This window comes from Ambystoma mexicanum, chromosome 1p, assembly GCF_040938575.1.
Source record: "Ambystoma mexicanum isolate Mex_15411 chromosome 1p, UKY_AmexF1_1, whole genome shotgun sequence".
NCBI lineage: Eukaryota > Metazoa > Chordata > Amphibia > Caudata > Ambystomatidae > Ambystoma > Ambystoma mexicanum.
In genome coordinates this window covers 1,195,615,071-1,195,636,106 of record NC_090921.1, presented here as the reverse complement: position 1 = coordinate 1,195,636,106, position 21,036 = coordinate 1,195,615,071, and the positions used below count along the sequence as shown (strand labels likewise).

Sequence of the window (21,036 nt, the reverse complement as noted above, 5' to 3'; positions counted from 1 at the left end):
AGCCTCCATTCCAGAAGGCATTTGGTAAATGCTTTACTTGTGGCTCTACTGACCATGTGAAAGGAGATCCCAGATGCAAGGGTAAACCTTCAGGGATCCAACTTGCCTCCTTAGCCTTCGCTCCAGAAGAGGAAGTCCCTATGGCAAGTGGAAACTTTCTACTGCTGGCTGATGAACCCATTGGAGTCTCAGCCAGTGTTTCTTTAGTCTCTCTGGGGTTGTGGGAACAACAGAATTTAGATGTGTATAATTCTATCCCAGATAATACTAAAGAGTATTATAAAGACAGTGTCCAGGTGAATGGTCAGGAGACTCCTGCCATTAGAGACACTGGGGCCAGCATAACTGTGGTGGATGAATCATTTTTCAAGGCAGAGGATGTTGCTAAGGCACCCAAATGTCTCACCAAGTTAGCTGGAGGGCCTGTGCAGATGTGTCCCCAGTTACCAGTTCTCATCCAGTGTAATGACATGGCTGTAAAAATAGCTGTCAGTGTACAATGTGAAGTGCCAGGTAGGGTTCTGTTCGGTAATGACCTAAAAGCTCTTGGAGTTGTGTCACATACCCCCAGACCACCTAGTAAAAGGTTACAGGAGCTCACAAAACCTGCAAGAGAGAAAACCCTGAGAGGGTTATCTCAGGAGATGATGACAGAGATCACTCCTTTACCACTGGAGCAGCTCACTGCAGTAACTTCCAGATCAGGAGCAAAGGGGCAACCCAAGACTCCTAGGAAGAATTCAGCAGCAAGCACTCCTGTGCTTCCAACACTTACACCTGTAACTCCACCGCCAGCTGAGGCTGAGAGGGAGGTACAACCCTGTATGGTTTAACTAGACTCTGAAGAAGAGCTAGTGGGAGGCCAAGAACTTATTGGAGATCTAGACCCTGAGGACCATCCTGAGCTGCAGTCTTTACTGGCAGAAGGTGGACCCAGCAGGGCAGCTTTCCGTAAGGGGCAAAGAGAATGTCCAACTCTGGAGGGTCTCCGCCAACAGGCAGTTCCTCAGGCTGATGGGCAAGAGCCTGGGAAGTATAGGTTGCACTGGGAAGATGGCCTCTTCTACAGTGAACCAACTGAGTCTGAACCTGGAGACTACAAACGTCTTGTAGTACCTCAAGAAAACAGACAACAGTTCTTTCACTTAGCCCACGAGATTCCTTTGGCTGGTCACTTGGGTTTCAAGAAGACCAAGGAAAGGCTCTCACTCTACTTCTACTGGCCAAAAATGGGGGCCGAAGTAGATAAGTTCTGCAAGAGCTGCCATACCTGCCAAACTTCTGCTAAGGTTGGCGCCAAGAATGTGGCACCATTAGTGCCTCTCCCAGTTGTGGGAGTCCCATTTGAGAGGGTAGGGATTGACATTGTTGGTCCCCTTGATCCCCCTACCTCCTCAGGCAACAGGTTTGTCCTTGTTGTAGTAGACCATGCTACTAGATGCCCTGAGGCAATACCTATGAGAACTGTTACAGCTCCGGCTGTGGCTAAGGCCCTCCTTGGTATTTTTACCAGGGTTGGGTTTCCTAAGGAAGTCATATCCGACAGGGGGTCAAACTTTATGTCCCACTACATGAAAGCCATGTGGAAAACCTGTGGAGTTACTTACAAGTTCTCAACCGCCTACCACCCCCAAACCAATGGACTGGTGGAAAGATTTAACAGAACCATGAAGAGCATGATAGGTGCTTTAGAGGAACTTCTGAAAAGAAAGTGGGACCTTCTACTGCCATGCCTTCTCTTTGCTTATAGAGAAGTCCCTCAGGAGGGAGTAGGTTATTCTCCCTTTGAACTTCTCTATGGCCATCCGGTCAGAGGTCCATTGGCCCTGATTAAGGAGGGGTTGGAAGGTGCTCCTCCCCTCAAGCCAGTCAGAGTGACTGAATATGTGATAGGTCTCCGAAGGAGAATGTCACACATGATGGCAGAAGCTAGTGATAACCTGAAAGCTGGACAAGCTTTGGTCAAGCATTGGCATGATCAAAAGGCTAACATGGTTGAGTTCACTCAAGACCAGCTAGTTCTCGTTATGCTCCCAACAAGGCAGAGGGCCTTGCAAGACAAATGGATGGGACCCTTCAAAGTTGTGGGAAAACTTGGAGAGGTCAACTATCTGGTGGATCTGGGCAGAACCAGGGAAGCTCCTAGAGTCTTCCACACCAACCGACTGAAAGCGTACATCTCCAGACCTGAAGTAGGCGCCTTGCTCCTAGCTTCAGCAGCAGAGGAAGAAGAGAGTGAGTCTCTCCCTGATCTCCTCAGAGGTGTACCTTTAGATGAAAAAATTGAAGGAGTGTAATATTTCTGTTCAGTATTTATCGTTTCCAGTAATAATATTGTTTCCCTATAAACATGCACCCACTGACCTGATCCTGTAGCCCGGACGTGTGGAATTTGAGAAGCCCCCCCGGGGGAATCCCCTCCTATCCCGTGATAGCTTACACCAGGAAGGAATGAACTCCCCAGGGAAACCCTCTGGGGAAGAAAACCCTGTCCGCCTCAGTTGTTGGAAGTCTTCTCTGGGAGCAGGTAAGGGCGAGTCTTTAACACATTTCCAGGTGACTGGATGCAGGTACCGTAAAGAAAAATAAGAAAGGCACAGATTAGAGAAAAGTAAGTATGTGCTTAAACACAGAGTAGAAGCGGATGTCAGTAGCCTAATAGTTACCAGTATAAAGAGGATTGTGATCTATATTGCCTCAAGATTGCATATGTTCGGATTTCATCTGTGGAACGTTGAGAGTGATGACTCGTGGATAACGTGATGTAACTTCGGGAGCCTAATATATATAAAAGGAAGCGTGAGGAGACTAGAAGGTAGAAAAGGCGGGCAGGTAGTTCTAAATAACGAGAAGAGAAGGAGAGAAGGGTACCTGGCAGCAGATTCGAATCGAAGCAAAAGCCTTACGAACAACGCGGCTGGGAAATGAGTGAAACAGCTGACTCGAATCAATGTGTGTAAACTGTCCAACCTGGTGTGAATGGAAGCGGTTGTAGAAGAAAGGAGAAGGATCTGTTTTGATCAGCACTGGAACTCGTAAATAGAGTTTAGGAAGCGGAATCTCTGTCTTTGGAGTGCAACAAGAAGGCTTCTATAAAAACAGAGACAGAAGAAGGTTTAGCAAGAAGTAAATGAGAATGCAAATAGTGGTAAGCCTAGGGACGAACTTACGAAGCGCTGACTGGGAAGAGTAGCAACGCACTCGAGCGTTGTGCCTGCCGCAAGATAACCGGATCTCTGCTGAGGAGGAGGAGCCTCCACAGCCAGCAACTCTTGCAAGACTGGAACACCGCCCTCGGACGGCGCCGCCATCTTGGGAGAAAAAATGGCCGCCACCCGTGATTGGGACCAACGGCGCCACAATGACCATCTCCTTCTATGGAATATGACAGTATGCCCCCTCCAAAGAGCTGACGTACCCGGTTTGCCTGGATGAGAACGATGAAAGCGGCGAACCAGTTGTGGAGCATGAACGGCAGAAGCCGGTTCCCAGGACCGTTCAGCCGGCGAATACCCCCGCCAATCCACCAAGTACTGAAGACGGCTCCGGTGGTAACGGGAATCGCAAATGCCGGCAACTTCAAACTCCGGCCCCGAAGGAGTCGAAATAGGAGGAGGACGAGCCATCCGATGACGGGAAAAACGATCCGCCACGTCCTGTTTAAGCTGAGAAACATGAAATACTGGGTGAATCCTGGACCAAGAAGGAGGAAGACGTAGACGATAGGCTGCCTCACCCAGACGTTGAAGCACAGGAAACGGACCAAAGTACTTAGGAGAAAGTTTGGAAGGTACCAGGTGTCGAGGAAGAAAACGAGAGGCCAACCACACCCTGTCCCCGGATGCAAAAACCGGAGCTGGAGAGCGTCTGCGATCAGCAAAACGTTTGATTCGTTCCTGAGCGTTCTGAAGAGAAGATAGAGCCTTCTGGTGACCCTGCTGGATATCCTGCAGCAGACAGACTACATCCGGGAAAGAAGAAGCAGACGACACCCCCACAGGGAAGCAGGTAGGATGGAATCCATAGGAACAGTGAAAAGGACTGGATCCCAATGATGTGTGATGCGCATTATTATAAGCAAATTCAGCCAACGACAATAACTCCGTCCAATTGTCTTGAGATGCTGAAACATAGCATCTGAGGTAGCCCTCAAGGGTCTGATTCAATCGTTCCGTCTGTCCATTGGTTTGCGGATGGAAACCCGAGCTCAAGGCGCGGGTAACACCAAGCATCTTGCACAGTTGCTGCCAGTATCTAGACGTGTACTGGGGACCTCTGTCCGAAACGATAGTATCTGGTAAGCCGTGAACAGAAAAGATATGCGTAATAGAGATCCTTGCCATCTGTGCTGAGGTAGGTACTTTAGGCAAGGCCACGAAGTGGGCCATTTTAGTGAAATAGTCAATAGTGACCATAATGGTCGTACATCCTGCTGATTTAGGAAGGTCCACTACAAAGTCCGTGGAAATGATCTGCCATGGACGAATCGGCACGGGCATTCTCGTGAGTAGACCTAAGGGGGAACCTCGAGGTGCCTTTGATTGTAAACAGACGGTACAGGCAGCCAAATATTGTTTAACATCTTCCACAAGACTAGGCCACCAGAAGTTGCGGCGGACCAGTTCCATAGTATTGTTGACTCCTCGATGACCAGCTATGAGTGAGTCATGACACATTGTAAGAACAGACTTTTGGAGTTCCGCTGAGGGTAAAAACAGTTTCTGATGTCGGTAAGCACAGTCCTGAAATACAGTGAGTCCCAGGGCCCGAAAACAGGTCAGGGTTATCCTGTTGGAAAACCGACGTAGCTCTTGCTACGGACTGAAGAAAACTGGATATCACATGCACAAAACGAGCATTGGGAAATAAAGGTTCGGCCCGGAAATGAGCCCACTCAGTAGATTCCTTCCTAGATAAGGCATCAGCCTTTAAATTACTTTTGCCAGGAATGAAGGTAAACACGATCTCATATGGAGAGAAAAAATGAGCCCAACGGGCTTGTCTGCTATTGCGAGTTTGTGCATTCTGAAGGGCTCGAAGATTGTGGTGGTCAGTCCGAACCTCCACCGGAAATTGGGCTCCTAGCAGTAAATGTCGCCATTCCTCAAAAGCCCGTTTGATGGCAAGTAACTCCTTCTCAAGGACTGTATAGTTCAGTTCTGAAGGAGAAAGGGTCTTAGACATATACGCCACGGGACACTCCACCCCCTGATCATCTTCTTGAAGAAGGATAGCTCCAAGGGCAAAGTGGGAGGCATCCGATTCTACGATAAATCGCTTTCCCTGATCAGGAGAGAGTAGAATAGGCCCGGTCATGAAACAGTCTTTCAGGGAGGTGAAAGCTTCTTCTGCTTGTTTGGACCAATGGAATGGAACCCCTTTCTTGAGGAGAGCCGTTAACGGTAAGATGATCTCAGAGAATCTGGGAATAAATCGCCGATAGAAGTTGGCAAACCCCAGGAATCGCTGGATATCCTTAACGCAATTTGGAGAAGCCCAGTCTCGGATAGCAGAAACCTTCCGGGGATCCATAGAAACCCCCTGAGCGGATAGAATGAAGCCCAAATATGCCACACTGTCTTGATGAAACTCACACTTGTCCAGCTTACAGAACAAATGATTGTCTAGAAGGCGCTGTAGTACATCCGTAACATGACCAATGTGTTCAGTGGGAGTATTAGAAAAAACCAAAATATCATCGAGATATACAATAACTGAATGCAGGAGAATGTCAGAGAATAAATGGTCCATAAAGCGCTGAAAAACTGCCGGAGCATTGGACAATCCAAAAGGCATCACGCGATACTCATAATTACCAAATGGCGTCCGAAAAGCCGTCTTCCATTCATCACCCTATTTGATGCGGATGAGATGGTAGGCTCCTCGCAGATCTAGCTTGGTGAAAATCCTGGCTCCTTTTATGGCTTCAAGGATGTCAGCGATTAGGGGCATCGGATAACGATCAGGAACCGTAATCCTGTTCAATCCGCGAAAGTCTATGCAAGGTCGGAGTTCAGCAGAGTCTTTTTTGGGAATAAAAAACAAGGAAGCCCCAGCAGGGGAGGTGGATTCGGCAATGAGACCATTGTGCATATTCTTGCGAAGATACTCTTTAAGAACCTCCTTTTCTCTCGCGGATAGCACGTACAAGCGACCAAATGGGATAGGGAGGTCCGGAAGTAGATCAATGGCACAATCATCCCTACGATGAGGTGGCAGTTCAGCATATTCAGTATTAGAAAATACTTTACGGAAAGATTGATAAGGTTCAGGAATCCCCTGAATCTGATTTAGCACAGTGGTTCTTAATCCCTCCCCTTCGCGTGACGAGGCAGAAAGTAGTTCACCAGTACCACGAATAAAACAATGAGCTTGACAGTGAACAGAACCCAGAAAAAATGTTCCCGCTGACCAATTGATGTAGGGGTTGTGCACTCTAAGCCAAGGTAAACCCAATATCACAGGATAATGGGCAGTCCGGATAATGTCTAACGTGATGACTTCCCTATGATTAGCAATAGACATCTGTAAAGGAACTGTCTGCTCCTTAATGGGACCTGAGACCAACGGACTCCCATCAACTGATTCAACGGGAATAGCCATAGATTTGGAAGAACGGGGAATTCTAAATTGGGTCGCCCAAATGTCATCAATAAAATTGCCTGCTGCCCCGCAATCCACCAATGCGGGAACCTCAACTAAACCCAAGGAATCACAAGAAAAAGTAACCTTTAGAACCAACATAGAGGTGTCAGGGACGTCAGTACCATTGGATGAAATGGAGGAAGAAGGGGAACCGCTCACTGATTCCCTAACCGCGGTTCCCCTGACGGTCGGGTTCGAGCGTTTCCCTGCTTCCGAGAGAGAATTATCGGACAATTTTGTAAAGAATGCTCCTTGGAACCACAGTACATGCATAGCCCTAAGGTGCGACGTCGAAGCCGCTCCTCAGTGGACAAAGGACCCCGAGCAGCTCCTATTTGCATTGGTTCGTCAGAGAAGTTTCCCTTGGGGGAGACCATTGACTTTTCAGGCTGAGACCTAAAATTCTTTTGCCGTCTCTTTTCCTGACGTCTTTCCAAAATTCTATAGTCCATCTGCATAACCATGGATATTAATTCGGCCAAATTAGGTGGGCGAGGAACTCTAGAGACCTCATCCTTTAGTTCCTCATTCAAGCCCCGTCTAAAAAGCGTAATCAAGGCGTCATCTGCCCAAGACGTGCCTGCTGCCAATTGTTTGAAACGGGTAATATAAACCAAGAGATCCAAAGAACCCTGATGGAAGACTAATAGTTGTTCTTGAGCTGATACTGTGACCTCCTGCCTCCCGAACATGGTCTTAAGACTATTCACAAAGGCGGGATATGAATCTAGAATTGGATTGTTTGAAGTGACTAAAGGGGTAGCCCAGGCTAGAGCGGGACCGGTAAGGTGAGCAATCATGTGTCCCACCTTATCCCTATCAGTGTGAAAGAATGCCGTCTTAAACGTAAACTGCACTGTGCAAGATTCTAAAAACTCTCTCAACTTATGCGGGTCTCCATCAAAGCGTCCCCCTGGTAAAGGTCCAGGAGGTAGCTCGGAACAACTAGGGGACCTCCCCATGTGTTGCCGTAACACCGCATTCTCTTGTTTAAGTGCCTGGACTTCGGCCGTTAGTGACTGGACCGCCGCCAGTAATTGTTGTTGTTGAGCCAGATCCATTTCAGTGTGAGCGTAAGGGAAAGAACAATTATGCCTGGAAACCGAATGGAAGTAAAAAAAAGAGACTAAGATAATCTCTATATATATATATTTTAGGCGTTGCTAACTGTAATATTTCTGTTCAGTATTTATCGTTTCCAGTAATAATATTGTTTCCCTATAAACATGCACCCACTGACCTGATCCTGTAGCCCGGACGTGTGGAATTTGAGAAGCCCCCCCGGGGGAATCCCCTCCTATCCCGTGATAGCTTACACCAGGAAGGAATGAACTCCCCAGGGAAACCCTCTGGGGAAGAAAACCCTGTCCGCCTCAGTTGTTGGAAGTCTTCTCTGTGAGCAGGTAAGGGCGAGTCTTTAACACATTTCCAGGTGACTGGATGCAGGTACCGTAAAGAAAAATAAGAAAGGCACAGATTAGAGAAAAGTAAGTATGTGCTTAAACACAGAGTAGAAGCGGATGTCAGTAGCCTAATAGTTACCAGTATAAAGAGGATTGTGATCTATATTGCCTCAAGATTGCATATGTTCGGATTTCATCTGTGGAACGTTGAGAGTGATGACTCGTGGATAACGTGATGTAACTTCGGGAGCCTAATATATATAAAAGGAAGCGTGAGGAGACTAGAAGGTAGAAAAGGCGGGCAGGTAGTTCTAAATAACGAGAAGAGAAGGAGAGAAGGGTACCTGGCAGCAGATTCGAATCGAAGCAAAAGCCTTACGAACAACGCGGCTGGGAAATGAGTGAAACAGCTGACTCGAATCAATGTGTGTAAACTGTCCAACCTGGTGTGAATGGAAGCGGTTGTAGAAGAAAGGAGAAGGATCTGTTTTGATCAGCACTGGAACTCGTAAATAGAGTTTAGGAAGCGGAATCTCTGTCTTTGGAGTGCAACAAGAAGGCTTCTATAAAAACAGAGACAGAAGAAGGTTTAGCAAGAAGTAAATGAGAATGCAAATAGTGGTAAGCCTAGGGACGAACTTACGAAGCGCTGACTGGGAAGAATAGCAACGCACTCGAGCGTTGTGCCTGCCGCAAGATAACCGGATCTCTGCTGAGGAGGAGGAGCCTCCACAGCCAGCAACTCTTGCAAGACTGGAACACCGCCCTCGGACGGCGCCGCCATCTTGGGAGAAAAAATGGCCGCCACCCGTGATTGGGACCAACGGCGCCACAATGACCATCTCCTTCTATGGAATATGACAAGGAGTCAATCTCTCTTCAGATCTGACACCTGAGCAACAAGAGGAGTGCAAAGCTATGTTAAATCAGTTTGCCTCCCTGTTCTCACTCTCACCAGGCTTGACCCCTTGGGGACAGCACGAGATACTCACTGGTGACTGTCTGCCAGTCAAAAGCAGAGGATACTGAATGTCAGAAAATGTGAGAACCCATATTAAGGGGGAGGTCAAGAAGATGCTTGATCTTGGGGTAATAGAACCCTCTACTAGTCCATGGTCTAGCCCAGTGGTGTTAGTACCAAAGGCAGGATCCAAAGACTTGAGATTCTGTGTGGACTATAGAGCTCGTAATGCAGTCACCAAGACTGATACCCACCCTTTACCTAGGACAGATGAGTTGGTGGATAAACTTGGTGCAGCCAAGTACCTCAGCACATTTGACCTTACGTCAGGCTATTGGCAAATAGCCTTGACAGACCATGCCAAAGAGAAAACTGCATTTTCCATCCCAGTTGGCTTGTACCAGTTTAAGGTCATGCCTTTTGGATTAAAAAATGTACCTGCTACATTCCAAAGGATGGTAAAACAAGTTCTGGCTGGGATGGAGTACTTCTGCATGGCATACTTGGATGACATTGCAGTCTTCAGCCACTCCTGGGAAGATCATGTGAACCACTTAGGACATGTTTTGCAGGCTCTTGGACAGGCCAATTTGACTATCAAGGCAAGTAAATGCCAGATAGGTCAAAGTAAGGTGGTCTACCTTGGGCATGAGGTAGGAGGTGGAGAAATAAGGCCTTTGCTTAGCAAGATTGAAGCTGTGCAAAATTGGGCAACACCTACTACTCAAACCCAAGTGAGAGCCTTCCTAGGCCTCACTGGGTATTACAGGAATTTCATTGAGAACTATGGCACTATAGCTTCTCCACTGAATGTAATCTCCTCTCCAAAATTCCCAAAAAAGGTCAAATGGAATGAGGAGTGCAATCAGGCCTTTGAAAAACAGAAGAAAGCTCTTTGCCAAGCTCCAGTATTGAGAGCTCCTGACTACCACCAAACTTTCATTGTACAAACTGATGCTTCCAATGTAGGTATAGGTGCAGTTCTAAGCCAACTGGATGAGAAGGGTAGGGAGAACCCCATTTGCTTCATCAGCCGTAAACTGAAGGATCCTGAGACAAGGTGGGCAACAATAGAAAGAGAATGCTTTGCTATTGTGTGGGCACTGAAGAAGTTTAGGCCATACTTGTATGGTTCTACTTTTGTCATTCAGACTGACCACCAACCCTTGAGATGGTTAATGCAAATGAAGGGAGAAAATCCAAAACTATTGAGATGGTCAATCTGCCTGCAAGGGTTGGATTTCTCCATTGAGCACAGGTCAGGGTGTCACCATCAAAATGCTGATGGACTCTCTAGGATGTAAGTCAGCGACTAGAGGTATGAGGTTCATCCAGGAGTGGATTAAATCCTCCTGTCCCTTAGTCTGGGGGGGGGCGAGTGTTAGGGAGAATTCTCTGTTTAAGCTGAATTTCCTAACCTAGTGAGCCCCCCAGCAGCTTTGCTGGATTTTTGGGGTATTTTTTTTTCTCCTGCCAAAAGTGAGACTCTTTTACCCTCACTCTTGGACATGATTTGAGTGTGTTTCTTTCGATCTAGAAGTGTTTAATGGGCTATGGGGTCTTTTACTCCATAGGGTTTCATGTGTTTTTGTGATGTGTGTTACACAGCACCCTCAGTGCAGTGACACAGGGGTGTCTTAGTGACCCCCCAGTATAGACTCCATACCCTGGGACTGACTACTGTCTCCCAGGGCATGTAAAGTCACCATTGACTTTACTAGTCTTAAATTCTGAACAGAACCAGTACAAACCATCATATTGTGGACGTACTGGCTGGGGCAATTCGATTGCCCCAGGGTCTGTTAGTCGAGGGGGCACGTCTCCGTCCCCCCTGATCGAGTTTTGGCTTGTGGCAGTGGATACTACTTTTTATATTCAACCGCGAATATTTTCCTATGGGATTTCCCATTGTTTTAGGCTACTATCTTTATTTAATTATTTACGGTAGCCTCGAACATACCGCCGGTTTATTTAATTAATATTAATTCTCCGGTTGGTCTTTTTTGCCAAAACCTGATTATAAAATGGTCGTTTCTGTTCTCTTCTGTGACTCCAACCCAAGTCGAGCCCTTTGTTCCACTTTTTGGCGGGCTTCTCCACAGAAGCCCTCCAAAGTGGTGCCACTCTGTCTGGGGTACTTAGGAGGGGTGGAGGGGAATTTAGGCACCCTGGACTGAGTTGCCTAGGCAACTCAAATCGCACTCCATCCTGATTGGCCCAAGTGGTGAGCCGGCCGGCTCACCACTTAGCATGTTTGAGTGACAGCTAGGCTGAGTGAATGGAGGTTTGCTGCATAAAAACAGGGCTTTGGGGACTGGAAATTCAGAAGTCGCCACAGGACCTAAGAATCCGACTGGGGAGAAGCTGAGCCGACCTGCCATGACACCACCACCGGTGGAGGCCTGCTGGACCGCCTCACCACTTTTCCCAACGACAGAGGAGATCTCCCGCCGGAGAGTCTTCTTCCTTTGACTGGTGGGGATAACCAGTTTCACCGTCTTTTCGCTTTGCCAACGTACCTCGTGGCTGCCTTGCCCATGCCAAGGACCCTGGCAACCGGGATACCACGTTTTACCACGACCGCGAAACCAAGGTACCACCTTTAACCGGAAAACTCTGTGGCTGGTTTCTTCCCTGGTAGTGCAACAACCTTCATCTTTCCTCCAAGTCGAGATCTTCTCTTCTCCTGGACGACGACGCAACTTGCACCCACTACCAGGAACAACTGCCACCGCTGGAGGATCCTTCCCACTTAAGGTACCGTGTCCCGCCTGGCTTCCCTTGCTACCGACTGTATGGGGTAGATTTAGCCCCCGGCTTTCGAACCTGGGTTAGCCTGGGACACCTTGGCTAAACTTTTCTAAGCTTCTCTTAACTCTTCTTGAACCCTCTGCAAGACTTTCTAAGCCTAGTGTAACTGTGTGATCTTGGGCGCATTTGCGCTCTGCTCCCTCTAAGAGTGGGCCCAGGCTTTGGACTTTGGCTCACCAGTGACTTTTTGCTCTCTGCCTTGCTAACAGTGTTCCTGGATCATAGAGTGGTGTACCTCTTCATCTTCTGTCTTTTCCCTCCCTTTGTCACAAACTTATTAGAGTGCAATCTAGTTAAGCGCTCACCTCTGTATGAAAATAAGTGGTGTTTTACTGTGATTTATCTGATAGGGAAAAAGGGGTGTATATATTACAATAGTAACTGTGTTTAGAATATTTTACAATAAGAGTGCTGGAGTGTTTGAACTGTGTGTTTTTAAATAAATAATTATGTACTTTGATACCAAAGCTCTGGTCAGTGTTTGCTTGTATTATTGTATCTGAGTGCCTATTGAGTATACTTTGCATACTGCCTAACTCTTCTTGAGGGAAGTCTGACTGCTCAGCCACAGCTACCAGGTAAATCTGGGTGGTACAGACTGCTACCAAGTGGGTTTACTGCCAACACCTGTAGTCTTAAATCTTTTGCAGTGGTCCCTAAGGGAACTGCACAGGTTTCTGCCTAACAGGATGCACAATGGAGTGCTTCAGAGGGCAGGGGAAGGATCCCGAGGCAAAGGAGTGGTTGCAAAAATCAGCAAGGGCCGGAGCAAGGGTGTCAATGTGGTCCTTGATGGTTTTAGAGGAACATGGATGAACCTGTTTTGACGAGGCTTTCATAGATCGGACTTGTCTAGGGACCTCATCAGTGGAGAAAAGAGGAAAGGACAAGAAGGAGGGTGGAGGAGTGGCTGAAGGAGGGTCAGCAAGCACAGACCCAGAGGGGAGAGGAGGAGAAAGGGTGGAGAGGGTAGACAGAATGTCCTGGGTTTTTTAGATACAGTGAGAGGCAAGGGCAGTGCAAAGAGCCTGGGAGGCAACAGGAGGGGTAGAGACTGCAGCATGGTTGGCCAGCTCCTTGCAGATTTTAAAGAGTTTGTCCTCTATGAGAGCATCCAGAGGCATGGAAACTGCTCACCTGAACACCCGTGAAGACCTGCTCTCAAATCTTGACATTAACATTCCCTCTGTCCTCATTCTTCTTGACCTCTCCTCTGCCTTTGAAATGGTAAACCACAACATCCGATCGCACATCTCTATGACACCTTGGGAATCACAGGACAGGCTCTGGCGTGGTTAACCTCCAACCTTTCCGACTGCCTATCCCAGGTGGAACTTGGGTCCTTTCTGTCTACTAACCTATCCCCCTGCTTCTTCAACATCTGCATGGCTGCCCTAGTACGTGTGATTGCCACTTGCATCTCTAACTTCCAGTGTTATGGGTATGACATGCAACTCTCCTTTAGGCTACCCTCAGCCACCTCCTCTACCTCGCTGATTTCTGACTGTCTGCAAATCAGTCATGGTGTACTGCAAACAACTTCTGCCTCAACGCCAGTAAGACTGAGATTGGGCACATTGGGACTGCTGCTCCCGCTTACCCACTTTCACTCTGGCCGACCTCCCTTGGCCCTGCACCCGCACTCACCTGCAAGGCAACATATCTTGGTGTCATCTCCGACTCCACTCTCCTTCTCCACTAACATTTCTGACATCTCTAAAAAGTTCAACTACCAGCTGCACCTCCTCAGAGGTACTCATCCTTTTCTCACCTTCGTCCAGTGGCTCACTGTCTCCAGAGCTCTGGTTCTGTCTAGGCTGGACTACTGAAACAGCCTCTTTCTCAACCTCCATGCCTTTGCTTTGCGCCCTCTGCAACTCATCCAGAAAAGAATCGCAAGACTTATCCTTGGCCTCAAGCCCAGGGACCACATCTCTCCAGTGTGAAATACCCTACTGGCTCCCTGTTGCTGCAAGGATCAAGTTTAAGACACTCTGCATTGTCCACAAGGCTTTCTGGGGCCTGGGACCTACCTATCTGCAAAACCTACATAAATACTGTATCTTCCGAGCCCTCTGCTCATCTACCTCCAACCTTCTCCGAGTGAGCCGGTTCTCCAAGCACAGATTTGGAGGGAGATCATTATCCTCAGCTGGGGCCTCACTCTGGAATAGCCTCCCTGTTGTCCTCCATTTTAAGCCTGATCTCCTTAAGTTCCGGAAACTCCCTAAGAGATTCCTCTTCTCCTCTTCATTCTCTCTCCCTCTACCCTGCTAACCTCTCTCTCCTCACTATCCCTCTCTCCCTCCTTTTCCACACAGCTTGTCCGACTGACCGCTCGGTGTACCTCACATCTAATTGGTATTGTACGATCGGACCAAAGAAAAAGGTCTGAACGTGTGGTATAGTGAGAGGTGTGTTGCAGGGGACACCCCCGCAGCACACCCGCAAAAAAACCCCAAAAACGGTGGCTGCAGGGGTTTGCCCCGCAACCCCCCGCTCACTATACTTTATAGTATAGTGAGCGGGGGGCTGCGGGGCAAACCCCTGCAGCCCCCGTAGTATGTAAGTGTGTTTGCATGAGAAAGGTGCAAAGTTTTGGTAGTTCACACCTTTCTCATGCAAACTTTTCCAGCTGCGGCAAAATCAGCCGCGGTCGGATCACTTAGAATCATTTGATATCCGTGCTGACCAAAGTAATAGGAAGGTACCATGATAAGTTCAAAGTCAAAACAGACCAATTGAGCTTCGCTTTTTGTTCAGCATGGCATCTTGCATCAGCTTTTGCTCCGGCAAGCAATGCACGAGCTGGTGATTTATCGAAGCCGTACTCCAAATCAGATCATTGTTCACCTTTTTCGTTACTTCTATCAAAATGCATGGTGGAATTGATATCTTTATTTGCCAAGAAGCATAGAGGGATTGTAAACTGGATAATCATCTCACTATTCTTTTCTCTCCCATTTTAAGTGCTCCAGAGGAAAGGGTGTCATAAACTCACCAGTAATAAGAAGGATTCATTTGTAACTCCAGACTCAGTGCACGGGTGGTATTGATGTCCTATCATGACTTCTAATTTACATCTTTATGTGGTTGATTGACCCATGCTTGATGTAAATAAAAGTCATATAGTTCATACTGGAGTGAGTAAGGGGCAAGATTATGTAGTGCATGGGGGGTAGTCAGTATCCCCAGCACATCAGCAATCTAGGATGAAACATCTCCTCACCAGAAACAAAGGGACCTCAAGACAGGCAATATAAGGACCACTGAACAGGCACGCTTACTTACTGTGCCTTCCTCCTGCTCTGCACAGGCTCCATTGCCTACTGTGCCTTCCTCCACATCTGCACAGGCACCCTTGCCCTGCTTCACAGTCCCAGCTCCCGTGTCGGCCTTGGCCCCTTTGCCATCATCCACTATCCCGCAGACTCTCTTGCCACCCCCGAGGGGGACCACCATTCCCTTTCCCCCCCTGCAGAAGACCTTCAAAGATGGCAAGTTGCTCCATATTGCCATGCTTAACTCTCGCTCGGTTGTTTTTTTTATTTTTACATTTTTAAAGCGCTCACACAGCCTGCGGGCATGGAGGCGCTGTTACAGGAATTGTTTGTTTTTTTAGTTTTTTTTTTGTTGCGTAATTGTTTTTTTGTCTTACTTGCGTATTTATAATGTGCTTAAACACCCAGAGGTTTCTAAGCGCGGCCCCAGGGATTGAACCTGTGTTGCTTCGAGACGTCTTTCTTCCAAGGCACGCACATTGCCGCTGAGCTATCCTTCCGGGCTGTCAAACACTCATCTGACATCTTCTACCATCTTCCTGGCATGGATCCTGATATGCTCGCCATCATGGAGACATGGCGCAAGGACAGCTCTGTCACAAGCTTTTACACACTCCTCCCTGAAGGATACAAGATCCTCTATGTGCCCTGGCCCAAGAGTTCAGGAGGGGGTGTGGTGTTGGTCTTCCCAGAATGGATACATGTGCCTATCATCGCCACTCAGGCCTACTTCTCCTTCAAATACCTAGTCTGCAGACTCTCACTCTCTCCTAAATCTCCCCTTCATATGGCCACCATCTATCGGCCACCAGGACAATCCACTCTCTTCCTCTCAGAATAGGCTGACCTGGCCTACTTCTACTCTCCTTCTCCTCTCAACTCCTTCTGCTGGGTGACCTCAACATCCATCAGGACTCTCCTGAATCCACAGGACCTTTCTGCAACCTGTGTAATTCTCTCTCCCTCTCTATCTTACCTTCTGGCTCCACTCACACAGCAGGCCACACTTTGGATGCTCTCACCTCTACCGAAATCCCTCCTTGTGCCCCTCTCACTACCTGTCTCTCTTGGACTGACCACTCTCTTCTCTCTTCACACTTGAAGCTATCCTCTCCCCTTCCATCAACACACCCGGTGAAGCCACCCACTTTCAATATCACCAGACCCATGAAAAGAGTTACAGCGGCTGCCTTTGCCAACACCTACTCTCTGCCCCCTACTCCTGCGAATGAAGCCCACCTTGACCCTGCCCTCGATAATTTCAATCTCTCTATCTGTAACACCCTTGATACTCTTGCTCCTGTCATAATGGTCCGACTGAAGCATTCCAAAAAGTGCAACTCTTGGTACAACTCTAATCTGTCTGCGGTTAAACGCAAGTGTAGGGCAACTGAGCGGAAATGGAATGCGTCAGCCGGACCCTATGACAAACTGGCCTGCCACCTCCTTCAAAAGCAATATCGACTCTGCATCCACACCATGAAAAGAGTCTTTATTCAAGCCTGAATCTCCACGGCATCAAACAAAATGGCCAAACTTTTCAAAGTCTGCAAGGAACTGGCCAATCCTGCCGCAGCCTCTTCTTTTGTAACACCCACCCAGGACCTTTGCTCGGTTCTGTCTGCACACTTCACAGCAAAAACCCAAGACATCCTTACCTCTCTCACTTCCACACCACTTCATACACCAACACTTCGGGAACCTCCCTTGGCTCCTCCACCACTTCTCCTCTCTTCTCTCACTCCCATCACACCTGATGAGATCACAAGACAAGTCCGGTCCATGAAGGTCTCATCCAAACAGGTGGACCCCTGCCTCTCCAAAACCATTAAGGACAACATTGACTCTCAAGCTCCAGCCTCGGCTGATCTCTGCAACCTCTCTTTTGCCACTGGAGTTTTCCCAACATCTTTTAAGCACTCCCTTGGCCACCCTCTGCTCAAGAAACCCTCTGCTGACCCCTCCATTCCGGCAAACTACCGCTGCATCTCTATCACCCCTTTCCTGGGCAAACTCCTGGAGAAACTGTCAATCTCTCGGCTCAGCCTCCACACTGAATCTGATGGTTGCCTCCATGACCATCAGTCTGGCTTTAGATATTGACATTGATATTTTTTTCTATGGCCCTCGTACAAAAGTGTTTCAAGGCAAGGGAGGGGGAAACAGGGGAGAACAAAACAACGATCGTACTAGGCCCAGTGACATTGAGAACGCGCAAGTGCATGGGAGAGGGGGAGGGGAAAAGTGCATGGAAGGGGAGAGAAGTGGAAAGTGCAGAGCAAAGGAGAAACATATACATAATAATAAATAAATAAATAAATAAATAATAAAGGTAACAAACAGTGGTAGCTCAGCCAGCATTTGGCAAGTGCTGGGTTTAAGGCAGCAGCCAGGGTATGTCTGATAAGTGCAGGAAGAAAAAAGGGGGGGATGTATGGGTACAGATACAGACCGCAGTGCAAGGGGTGGCCCAGATGCAGTGCGGGAGAGAGGCATGGTGGGCAGGTACCTGGGCCCGGAGGACAGAGGGTGGACAGGTGCACAGTGCCAAGAGAGAACAGATCAGCAGGGGAGAGGGGGAGCGAAGGCATTAGCAAAGAGGAAGGTCTTGAGGTGCTTCCGGAACTGGAGATGTTTCTCCTCATGTTTCAGAGTGGCAGGGAGGCTGTTCCACAGTGAGGCCCCAGCCGAAGACAGAGATCTACCCCCAGCTCGTTTCTTTGAAAAACGACTGACCCTGAGGGAGTTAGAGGTGGAGGAGTGAAGAGTTCGAGAGGGGAGGTATTTGCTGAGGGATAGCTGAAGGTATTTTGGACCCAGGCCCCAGAAAGCCTTGTGAACAATGCAGAGGGTTTTGAATTTAATCCTTGCATCCACTGGGAGTCAATGGAGAGATTTCAGAGCTGGAGAGATACGATCCGGGGCTTGAGGCCAAGGACAGGTCTTGCAGTACGGTTCAGGATTAGTTGAAGAGGGCAGAGAGTAGAGGCAGGTAGATTTAGAAAGAGGCTGTTACAATAGTACAACATAGAGAGAACCAGAGCTTGGGAGACCATGAGCTTATGGGGGAAGAAGAGGAAAGGCAGAGTACCTCTGAGGAGGTGCAGTAGGAAGTTTGACTTTTTAGAGACATCAGAGATGTGGGCGGAGAAGGAATGTGCGGAGTCAAAGATGACCCTTAGGTTCTTAGCCTCACAGGTGGGGGTAGGAGAAGGGCCGAGGGAAGCCTGCCAGAGAGTGAGGGGAAAGGATGATGAAGGTGTGCCGATGAGGAGGATCTCCATCTTGCTGGCATTCAGACAAAGATCATTGGCGGCACACCAATCTTGAATGGCATTTGGCAATCAGAGATGAGAGAGGGAGAGGAGGTGGCAGAGGGCAGCCTGAAAATGAGTTGAGTCATTAGCGTAGCACTTGAAATTTGGGCAGAAAATGGCAATGCAGTGGGAAGAGTTGCCAGGTATTGGTTGAAAAACTAGGGCAAGAGGCTAGACCCCTGGGGGGATTCTTGAGAAGAGGATGTGTTAGGGAGAATTCTCTGTTTAGGCTGAATTTCCTAACCTGGTGAGTCCCCCAGCAGCTTTGCTGGATTTTTGGGGTTTATTTTTTTCTCCTGCCAAAAGTGAGACTCTTTTACCCTCACTCTTGGACATGATTTGATTGTGTTTCTTTGAATCTAGAAGTGTTTAATGGGTTATGGGGTCTTTTACTCCATAGGGTTTCATGTGTTTGTGTGATGTGTGTTACACAGCACCCTCAGTGCAGTGACACAGGGGTGTCTTAGTGACCCCCCAGTATAGACTCCATACCCTGGGACTGACTACTGTCTCCCAGGGCATGTAAAGTCACCATTGACTTTACTAGTCTTAAATTCTGAACAGAACCAGTACAAACCATCATATTGTGGACGTACTGGCTGGGGCAATTCGATTGCCCCAGGGTCTGTTAGTCGAGGGGGCACGTCTCCAACCCCCTGATCGAGTTTTGGCTGGTGGCAGTGGATACTACTTTTTATATTCAACCGCAAATATTTTCCTATGGGATTTCCCATTGTTTTAGGCTACTATCTTTATTTAATTATTTACGGTAGCCTCGAACATACCGCTGGTTTATTTAATTAATATTCATTCTCTGGTTGGTCTTTTTTGCCAAAACTTGATTCTAAAATGGCGTTTCTGTTCTCTTCTGTGACTCCAACCCAAGTCGAGCCCTTTGTTCCACTTTTTGGCAGGCTTCTCCACAGAAGCCCTCCAAAGTGGTCCCACTCTGTCTGGGGTACTTAGGAGGGGTGGAGGGGAATTTAGGCACCCTGGACTGAGTTGCCTAGGCAACTCAAGTCGCACTCCATCCTGATTGGCCCAAGTGGTGAGCCTGCCGGCTCACCACTTAGCATGTTTTAGTGACAGCTAGGCTGAGTGAATGGGGGTTTGCTGCATAAAAGCAGGGCTTTGGGGACTGGAACTTCAGAAGTCGCCACAGGACCTAAGACTCTGACGAGGGAGAAGCTGAGCCGACCTGCCACGACACCACCACTGGTGGAGCCCTGCTGGACCGCCTCACCACTTTTCCCAATGACAGAGGAGATCTCCCGCCGGAGAGTCTTCTTCCTTTGACTGGTGGGGATAACCAGTTTCACCGTCTTTTCGATTTCCTGACGTACCTCGTGGCCGCCTTGCCCATGCCAAGGACCCCGGCAACCGGGATACTACGTTTTACCACGACCACGAAACCAAGGTACCACCTTTAACCGGAAAACTCTGTGGCTGGTTTCTTCCCTGGTAGTGCAACAACCTTCATCTTTCCTCCAATTCGAGATCTTCTCTTCCCCTGGACGACGACGCAACTTGCACCCACTACCAGGAACAACTGCCACCGCTGGAGGATCCTTCCCACTTAAGGTACCGTGTCCCGCCTGGCTTCCCTTGCTACCGACTGTACGGGGTAGATTTAGCCCCCGGCTTTCGAACCTGGGTTATCATGGGACACCTTGGCTAAACTTTTCTAAGCTTCTCTAAACTCTTCTTCAACCCTCTGCAAGACTTTCTAAGCCTAGTGTAACTGTGTGATCTTGGGCGCATTTGCGCTCTGCTCCCTCTAAGAGTGGGCCCAGCCTTTGGACTTTGGCTCACCAGTGACTTTTTGCTCTCTGCCTTGCTAACAGTGTTCCTGGATCATAGAGTGGTGTACCTCTTCATCTTCTGTCTTTTTCCCTCCCTTTCTCACAAACTTATTAGAGTGCAATCTAGTTAAGCGCTCACCTCTGTATGAAAATAAGTGGTGTTTTACTGTGATTTATCTGATAGGGAAAAAGGGGTATATATATTACAATAGTAACTGTGTTTAGAATATTTTACAATAAGAGTGCTGAAGTGTTTGAACTGTGTGTTTTTAAATAAATAATTATATACTTTGATACCAAAGCTCTGGTCAGTGTTTGCTTGTATAATTGTATCTGAGTGCCTATTGAGTATACTTTGCATACTGCCTAACTCTTCTTGAGGGAAGTCTGACTGCTCAGCCACAGCTACCAGGTAAATCCGGGTGGTACAGACTGCTACCAAGTGGGTTTACTGCCAACACCTGTAGTCTTAAATCTTTTGCAGTGGTCCCTAAGGGAACTGCACAGGTTTCTGCCTAACAGGATGCACAATGGAGTGCTTCAGAGGGCAGGGGAAGGATCCTGAGGCAAAGGAGTGGTTGCAAAAATCAGCAAGGGCCGGAGCAAGGGTGTCAATGTGGTCCTTGATGGTTTTAGAGGAACATGGATGAACCTGTTTTGACGAGGCTTTCATAGATCGGACTTGTCTAGGGACCTCATCAGTGGAGAAAAGAGGAAAGGACGAGAAGGAGGGTGGAGGAGTGGCTGAAGGAGGGTCAGCAAGCACAGACGGAGAGGGGAGAGGAGGGGAAAGGGTGGAGAGGGTAGACAGAATGT

General features: G+C 48.2%; 1 protein-coding gene across 3 annotated transcripts in view; it reads left to right on the top strand.

Annotated features, from left to right (window-relative positions):
- Positions 1-21,036, top strand: part of LOC138451524 (uncharacterized) — an 852,161-nt gene that overhangs the window by 665,098 nt on the left and 166,027 nt on the right. The window lies entirely within an intron of this gene.